General features: G+C 35.1%; 1 pseudogene; it reads left to right on the plus strand.

Moving 5' to 3' along the window:
* Window positions 1-8,398: 8,398 nt before the first annotated feature.
* LOC149544088 (pathogenesis-related thaumatin-like protein 3.8) lies at window positions 8,399-9,238 on the plus strand (annotated as a pseudogene).
* The last annotated feature ends 524 nt before the right edge of the window (window positions 9,239-9,762 follow it).

Consider the following 9,762-nt stretch of genomic DNA (forward strand, 5'->3'; position numbering starts at 1 on the left):
TTTTAATTAGAGTAAACCTGAACATAAGAAAATTATTTCACTTCAGTTTACCATATAATATACATGTAAGTTAAAAAAAATATGTAAATGTGATTTGCCAAATAAAAAGAATAATTACATGTAATTGATACAATAGTTAAATGTAGATACTAATCATATGTTACTTATTCATAAATAAAATATTTTTTTATATTATTTGAATATACCTATGAAATATCATTCTCAAAATATCTATTACACTTTAATTAGAAATAAAAATATAAATACATACAATAAAATAATAATTAGAACCATATTCCCTTACACTTAAATCACAACTATAATGAAAGTAAATATATTGAAATATGTTTACCAAACATAATTATGGCACTATATAATCTTCTTGATAATTAATCTTATTGACTATTTCAGATATTTTTACTAGTATCTATAAAATAAAAAGGCTCTGTTTAAGTCTCTATTCCTGCCCAGCTTTCATTATAAAACGGGTCTGAATATAATTAACTAAATTCAACACTGCATTATTGTGGCTTTCAAAAGTCGCAGATCGCTGCTTTGAATACAAATATATCGATTTTGGCAATGCAGAAAACGACAAGCGAGAAATAAAAGAAGTCTTAAATGTTGATAGCTACTGTAATATGATGGGGCGGCTTTGAAGTCGGGTCTTGCCTTCCACCCTAACATGCGGACCTCTCCTCTACGTAGATTAAGTAACCAAACTTCGCCCTCAATTCTCAAGGAATGTGATAATATTGTGTTTCATTATCAAAACGTATTGAGTCAGAATTCTGACGATTATGTTGATTGTGATAATATAGTGTTTCATTATGAGAACCTATTGAGTCAGAATTCTTAGTTCATGTGTAAACATTGACGGTTCTTCACATCGTGGTAATGATGGACGAATACACTATAGACCCATAATAAATGAAGTCTGACAATAAATGAAAAAATTAATAAACTAGGGGAGAGGACCCAGTACTTGTGCACCTTAATATGAGACTCTCAAAATCTATCGTAACAATCAAATAATTGGTTGATTTTTTTTTTTAACATCTTCATTACCTAGTTAATTACTTATAACTAAGGTTTCAACTCATTCCCATTGAAATTGGTATCGTTTCTATGCGGCGTACTAAAAAGTGTTCAAAATCTCATTTTTAGAACCTCATACCTATCGTAGTCAATTCTGGCCCCTGATATTTAGATTGTTCTGCCCCAATACTCATACGTTTCATCATGCTACATTTTATATCTATATGTTTAATATGAACACAAAATATCTAATAATAGTATATTAAAGTATTAATATTTATATGCCTATGTGTGTTATTTTGTTAGAACCTAACTACTTATTAAACAAAAAATATATTAAATTAAGTTTATTAAACTAATTATTAATATGTAAATATCTAATTTCCTAAGGTAGTGGACCTAACCCTGACATTTTCTAATCTAACAATTAGTTGCCACTTGTCATTCACGCCACATAACATGTTATGGGTCGGCTTTTTCAATGTGGAAGATGTCGCTACTATGATTCCTTCCTTTGTTTTATCATAGGTCAATGTGGAAAACGCTACTGCCATGACTCCTTGGTTTGTTTTTTCATAGGTCAATGTGGAAGTGCTGCCATGATGTGTTCAGCATACGTCAATGTGGAAGACGTCGTTTCCATGAGGTGTTCATTGCAATTCAATTTGGAAGACGATGCTACCATGACTCCTTAGTTTGTTTTTTCGTAGGTCAATGTGGAAGACACCACTGCCATGATGTGTTCACTGCTGCTGTGATGCATTCTTCGGTCCCATGATGTGTTCGATGGCCACTGCAAGGGTTTTACCTTTTGTTTTTTTCCTGCATTTTTGTATAAGATGTGTTCTAGGGGCCCTAACTATGAACTACTCTTATCCTCATCATATGACCACTGCCATGAGTCCTGTTGTTGTTGCTTTTGCCGAGTCCTTTGGCCCTTCAGCCCTTTGCATGGACAGATATTCTGTGATCTGATGCCATCATTTTGTGATCTGATAGCAAGTATAATTTTATTTTGTTGGGTTTTATCTATCTGGGTAAGCATTTTGAGAGGGGGTTTCTTTGATAGGGGGTTTTAGACATATTTCCTTCTGCTCAATGTTTGCAAGCTTTGGTGTTCAAATGTGGAAGGAGCCAAGTTTATTTTAAAATGTGTCTATTGACACAACATTTCTTATGAGAATTTTGAAGGAGCCAAATCTTGACCAGGTAAGGTCTTTCTTAGACCTTACTGGGCAATGAGTTACCCATTTTGTCAAACAATGTGTTTTTAATTATGTTGTTTTTAATTATCAACATAGTTTCGAAGTCTTGTTTCGAACTGGGGTTTTAGGAAGGATATGGTGCATTTGTAGGTAGTCTAATAGTTGTAGTCAGTATAAATAGAGTCAAGGGACCATGAATCCCGTTTTATAAAAACCTACATTTGTAGGTAGTCTCACATTTGTTTTCTCTCAGGTTTTCTCGGCTTACCTTTACCTTCTTGGCACATGCTACTCTTGGCAAAGCACAAAGCCCTCTCAGTACTAATGGGGGTCATGGTAGCAGTGTCTTCCACATTGATGTGCGATAAAATTGAAATCTGTCATATCCTTTCTAAAATCCCAGTTAGTATCTATGGGGAACTAAGAGCCCTAGCTAGTATCTATTTCTAAGAACCCTACTTAGTATCTATTACTGTTATGATTTTTATGCTTGTAAATGATTTGAAAGGATGTCAAGAGAAAGACAAGAAACCATCTGGTTTGATGTTTAAAATAGCAAGGGAAAAAAATTTGAGCATTCTTATGGGACTGTGAAAAATTGCTGACCTGAAATAATTCATTGAACCTGCAACCAATTTTGATTACTAGATAAATGTTTTGAGAAGGGGTTTCTTTGAGAGGGGGTTTTTAACTAGGTTTTTTTTGGTTTAGGTTTGCAGGTTTTGGTGTTGATACAACATTTCTTAAGGGAATTTCCCCAATCTTGACTAGGTAATGTCTTTCTTGGACCTTACTTGGCAACAAGCTACCCACTTTTGTCAAACAATGTGTTTTTAATAATGATGTAACAGAGATTGTGCTCATGTTTGTGCTAGAAAAATTATAGTAGACATTGGTATTATATTATGTATATATTCATACACACACACACACACACACACACACACACATGTATGTATGTATGTATGTATGTATGTATGTCTGTGTGTGTGTGTGTGTGTGTGTGTGTGTGTGTGTGTGTTTGTGTGTATGCAGTATACATATGTATAACTATAAATTTCTATACCAAAAATTAAAATACAACATATAATTCATCACATTTATATTTGGAATAACATTTAAATCAAAAAATGCATATTCATGTATTTATATTTGGAATAACATTGATATTACAAAATGACCAGATGTTGTAATTGGAAAATCAACATGGTCAGCTACTGGAATTACAAATTTATTAGTTATACTTTCATAGCACTACCTATTAATGACCAGATGTTGTAATTGGAAAATCAGCATGGTCAACTACTAGAATTACAAATTATCAGCTATACCTTCACAACACTACTTTTTAATGACCAGATTCTATAATTGGAAAATCAACATGGTTAGTTGTTGGAATTACAAATTTATTAGTTATACCTTCACAACACTACCTGTTATATGATAAGTCAACCATTGATATTAGAAAATCACCAACTTATGGATTTAGAAAATTACCATGGTCTAAGAAAGATCAGATACCTACCTATCAGGACAAGGAAAATTTTTAGTTCAACATAAACCCATGGAAAGGTTCAAGTGCCTCCACAGGACTATTTGTTATAGGATTGTTTGCACTATAGTAGTCAACCTGTGGGCTACTAGGAGTTGTCTAGCCAAATATGTTTTCATCCAACAATCAAGCAAAATTGAGTTGTTTGATTGGAGAGTGAGGGGGACTGTGGCTAGTAATAGCTTGGATGTTCTGAAGGGTAGCATAGGTAGGGGTCAAAATGTTGTACATATCTCTCAAAATCTGATGACCTATAGGTAGGGGGGTTGTGGAAGTACTATGGAGACTTCCAAATTGATGTTGTTCAAGAAAAGGTGTTAATGGATTGAGCAACTCTCCTGGGGTATACTATCCAACATGTTTGTTACAGGCAAAGGTTTTATTAGACTACTCTCCTCTCCAACAACAGCTCCAATAGTTCCAAGTCCATGTCCTTTGTTCATCTTCTTAACTGATATCTTACCTTTTTTTCATTCTTGTCTTTCTTTCTTTTTCAACTCTTTCTCATTTTGTTGTTTCTCCCTCTCCTCTTGCTTCCTCTGTTTTATTGTTTTTCTTTCAAGCTTTTTCTCATGTTTCTTTTTTCTAATCTCAATTTGATTAATCTTCTTTTCTTCTAGTTGTTTTTTCTTCCTTTTTTTCAACTCTTCAAGTTCAACGTTCTTTGCTTCTTACTGCTCTTACAATATTATGTACTCATTAGATGTCAATATTTGGGATCTCCTACCCAGTCTAAGAGTAGTATTATGAGAAGGAATGGATCTCTTTGTAACACTCTCAACTGGTAGCTTCAATTTTTTTTTGTATTGATCCCTTACTACATAACATTTATTCATCTTTTGTCTCAAAAGCTATAGATGTATTTATTTCATCTAGATTATGTTGCACTTTGCCATTCTAATCTACAATATGTTCCAAATTTGAAGCATCCCAATTTGTTATTTCTACATAATAATGAATGACTTTTGATGTTGGCAGTGGAGGTGGAGACAACATGCTCAATGAAACATCTTCATTTTGGAAATCAATCTGCACTCCCCAGTCCTTTGCTCCTTCTTTAACCCAACGAGATGTATCAAACTATGATGGCAAAGCCATTTCATCATGCAAGTCACTTTCATATTGTGTCTAGCTGACATGTGTTGGTAAAGACACATCATCTATTGGTGACTTTCTATTTTCAGTTATATCATATGTATGTTCATTTGTGAGTTGTGCTAAACATTATTCAATATCATCATCTTCATAACCAACTAACCCTAAGATGCTTGCAATGCCTGCAACATCATTTTCATCTTCTACATTGAATGCATCACTTGACTTCATGTCATTACAAAGTGCATCTATATCCAAAGGCCAAATTCCAATCCTTCGAAAACTAGCCTTTATGTTGTCGGACACAAGGGCAAGTTTCAAAGCTTTGCTTGCAAGTTTTGTCAATTATGTTCTCCTTATCTCTATATGCAGATGTTTGGCCATCCATTTTGACCTCTCAAATTTGAAATATGTCTTGAATGGAGAAAAAACACTTACATCTAATGGTTGTAGTTTATGACTAGTGCTAGCAGGCAATGTAATAAGATCTATGCCTAGAGACCTTGCCTCTTGAATTGTTGCAAAGGCAATATGGCTTCAATGCCCATCAAATATGAGGAGATGCATATTTTTGGATGAAGAACCACCTGGTACAGACCTAGAAAAATGATGCTACCAATTTAAGAATAAATCTTTCGTCATCCAAGTATGTGGTTGTGCTACCATGCAAGCTCCTAGTTCACATTTAGCAATGTAATTTCTAAGTGTTCTTTTTTATTTGAAAAGATAGAAGACTGGTATGCTATGACTAGCTACATTTACACAACACAGTATAGTTATCCATTCATGGCTTTTAGATAAGACTTGGGGCACACTTCTACAACCCATCTTTGCAATCACCTACATCCCACAATTTCTGCCTATTGGACCCTTGTTTCATCACAGTTCTATATGTGAGTTGGTTCATAGTGATTATCATTATACAACTATGTTAAATTATCATAAAAATGTGCAACAATAGTTGGTTGTGGCATCAATGCTCTATCCCTATCTAGACCCTTTGTAGTTCTTATTGTCAAATTTGGATGGCATTTACGAAATCCCACCCACCGTGACCTCCCTGGTAAGCCATTCTTGAATGGATTTGGATTTGGCGTTGTTTGAAAAATATGAGTAACATGTGATTTGAGTTGAATTACCTCCAATCCATTACCAAGCTGAGCTAAATCTTTACACCACTAAATAAGCTTCATTTCTTCTTCCAAAGATAGAATTGTTGGTAGCCCCCTTTTTTTTTTTTTGTTGTGAGTCATGATAGCCAATATGTTAAGCTACTAGTAGGAATCTCCCACTTTTTAGCTACTCCTCTAATGGAAAAAGAATTGTCTTCAACATCTTGAATGGAACCTTCCATCTCCTCCTCTATCCACTGATTTCCATGTAACATTTTTTTTCTTTTTGTTATCTTCAGAAGGTTTTACAACATCAGCAACAAGATTGCAATCTATTTTATTAGGAGTGGGGTTGGTTGATTTAGCAGCAAGATTGCAATCTATGCTATCAGCAGTATGGCTAGTTGATTTGTCACCATCATCAGACTCAACCACATGCAACTTAACACCATGTGGATAATGAGTTCTTTTTTAGATTGTTCATTTGCTTCTTCTCTTCCTACTATCATAGTGTCTAAACAAAGAAACATCAAATGTTAACCTGCATAAAATACTCTTGAACCATTCTTAACTTGGGATACAAATAAATTACTAATATAGACAATAACACATTAAATTATTTGGGATACAAATAAATTAGTAATATAGAAAACAACATGTTAAATTATTGATTGTAATACAGACAACATCATGTTATATTATTGATTGTAGAGTATCAATAAACAACATGTTGTAAAGACAATAATATTAGTAATACAGATAATAGCATGTTATATTATTGATTGTAATATAGACAACAGCAATAAGAATAAAATGTTATTATTGATACTAATAAACAACAACATGTTATAACAGAATGATGGTAGACTTTTATGGAAAAATACCTGGATAAAGCCTTCTGATATCCTCAGTACTCTGATATTCTCTTCTATGCAGCCCTCACTATTTTGTGCTCACACAAAGCCTTATGATATCCTCAATACTCTGATATTCTCTTCTATGCAGCCCACACTATTTTGTGCTCACACAGATAATAATATCAATGCCAGTATTCTGTGCTCATAGAGAATGTAATTGGAATTGCAAAAGGACTCTTTCACAATATATGATATAAATAGATAAATTCTCCCTCCAACAATTTTAATTTCAAAACTGTATTTTCATCATCTGTGGCTTTCAAACTCTGAGGTGTCATTGGCTGCTAAATGCTGAAGTAGTTGAAGGAGCAAATACTTAGTGAGTTGTTTTGCATTGATTGTTTGATTAGAATGCATTGGTGAGTTCAAACTTGTCCATAGTTATGATGATGGTACTCCATTTGGCTTGTGAAACACTCCATTTTGTTTATCTCAGACTCTCAAGTTCAGCATTTATTATGAAACATTGTTTGATTTGAATGGTTAGTGTGAGCTCAGACCTCTCCATATTCAGCATTTATTATGATACATTGTTTGATTTGAACAGTTTTAGTGAGCTCAAACCTATTTGTATTTATGATGATTGTAATTGGATGGGGTTGTCAGACTGTCCAATCTTGGTTGTCGATGACTCTAAGATCAGCAGTTATTATATAAATTTGTGACAGATTGGATGAGTGACAGCAAAAATGTTTATATATTTGTATTGTAATGGCATTGGAAGTTGAACAGGTCTACACCTGTTAATACTTTTGGAATATATGATGTTTTATGTCTTGTCCATGTGTTTGGACAACTATTTAGTAATAACTATTTAATGTTATATACAATATTTTGTACTCTTTCTTTATACTGAGTGAAATGTAATTTGATTTATGTAGACGGCCTTTATACTGTTTGAATTTGAGTAATTAAATGATCTATGCATCATAAATTTTTAATGATTTCATTTCATATAAATACAGACAAATAAATGGTTAAAAATCTATAATTTCTTGGTCAATTAATAGGCTCATTTTGATATTATTATTGAATCAAACAGTCACAACAATGGTCACAACTATTCAAACATGCTCAAGTTTCGGGTCCTCTCCCCTATGATCAATGGAGAAAATACTTACACGGTAAAATCTGAAAGCTTCCAGATAAAATTTTGAATGCTGGCCAGGGTTGTCGTAACACACACCGCTTGACAAGACAGCTTTGTGCTTGCTTCATTCAAACCAGTCTCTATCTAGAAGATCATGCGCTTCTTCTAGCTGCACTGGTCTTATCTGCATAAACAAAGATATACTGCTTTGAAAAAACATAAGAGGGCTGCCGTATGATATACGGGTTTTATAATCGGGTCATTGCTTCATTGCTTCCTTCCCACCTACGTAACACGTGGAGCGCTCTCTATATAAAGGATAATCCACTCCTTCGTATCCATCTACTTTCATTCGATCTTCGCAGCATAAGATAAAGATAGACCATATAATGGCACGAATATCAGATGTTGTGCTTCTTCTTGTGACCGGACTGGCCATGTCCCTCTATAACATGCAAGGTAACTAGTTGTCTTAGCAACGTAAAACCTGTTTTAGTGTAGCAGTTCCAAAGGCTAAGAATAATTTAATTTGTCCATGTTTTGTCTCAGAGGCTGGAGCAGTTAAGTCTGATATAAAGAACCAGTGCGGGTACACTGTCTGGGCGGCGGGGTTACCCGGAAGAGGTAAGCAGCTGGACCAGGGGCAGACATAGACGGTTAATTTGGCGGCGGGCACACAGTCGGCAAGGTTCTGGGGACGAACGGGCTGCTCTTTCGATGCGAGCGCGGCAGGGAGCTGCCAAACAGGTGACTGCGGCGGGCAACTGAACTGCACAGTCTCTGGAGCTGTTCCCGCCACCCTGGCCGAGTACGCGCAGATCAACCAGGACTTTTATGACGTCTCCCTCGTGGACGGCTTCAACGTTCCTCTTGCCATCAACCCCAGCAACGCACAGTGCCCCGCTGCTGCCTGCAAAGCCGACATAAATGCTGTGTGCCCTTCAGAATTGAAGGTGGATGGGGGATGCAAGAGTGCCTGCGCTGCCTTCAACACAGACCAGTACTGCTGCACTGGTACCTATGCCATCAACTGCCCTCCCACAAACTACTCCAGGATATTCAAGACGCAGTGCCCTCAGGCATACAGTTATACCAAGGACGATACCGCCTCAGTCGGTTGCGCTTCTGGTACAGATTACAGAATTGTATTCTGTCCTTAGATGCATAAATAGGATTACGTTTGGCTTATGATGAATAATGATATATTCTCCAGTAGTTTTATCTTGCTGTTGACACCAGTGGTGTAGCCGCATACGTCGTTGCTACTTGCAGCTCACACCGCTTATCATCAATAAAACATTCCTGCCATCTCATCATGATGAGGAAAACGTGAGTTGGACAGTTGTGAGAAAATATTATTATATATTAACAATTTTTAATTTTTTTAACTAAAATTAAATGCCTCCTCTATCAAGATTTTCAAGCTTTCTTTTATATCAAAGAGTAGTCAAAATGGGGTTAGCCCAAAGACAAGAAACTCAGTTGAAACATAGTTGTAAGTCACTATCATCACATTAATTGTCCCCTTTTCCTTAATATCAAAAATTCTCAAAAATTAATATATTTCTAAATTTAAAACTACTACAATTTGGAGTTAACTGATTATCATAATTACATGTAAACCTGACCCAATTTAAGTTTTGGCCATAAATGAAGTCCAGTATTTTTTGCCCAAAAAAGCCCATGGGCCAAACAGTAAATTGTAAGCATAAAAACACAAAACTCAAAAGACAAGGAACCGGGAGCTAACTCT

Source organism: Cupressus sempervirens, chromosome 8 (genome assembly GCF_028749045.1).
Source record: "Cupressus sempervirens isolate cs-2001-9-10 chromosome 8, ASM2874904v1, whole genome shotgun sequence".
NCBI lineage: Eukaryota > Viridiplantae > Streptophyta > Pinopsida > Cupressales > Cupressaceae > Cupressus > Cupressus sempervirens.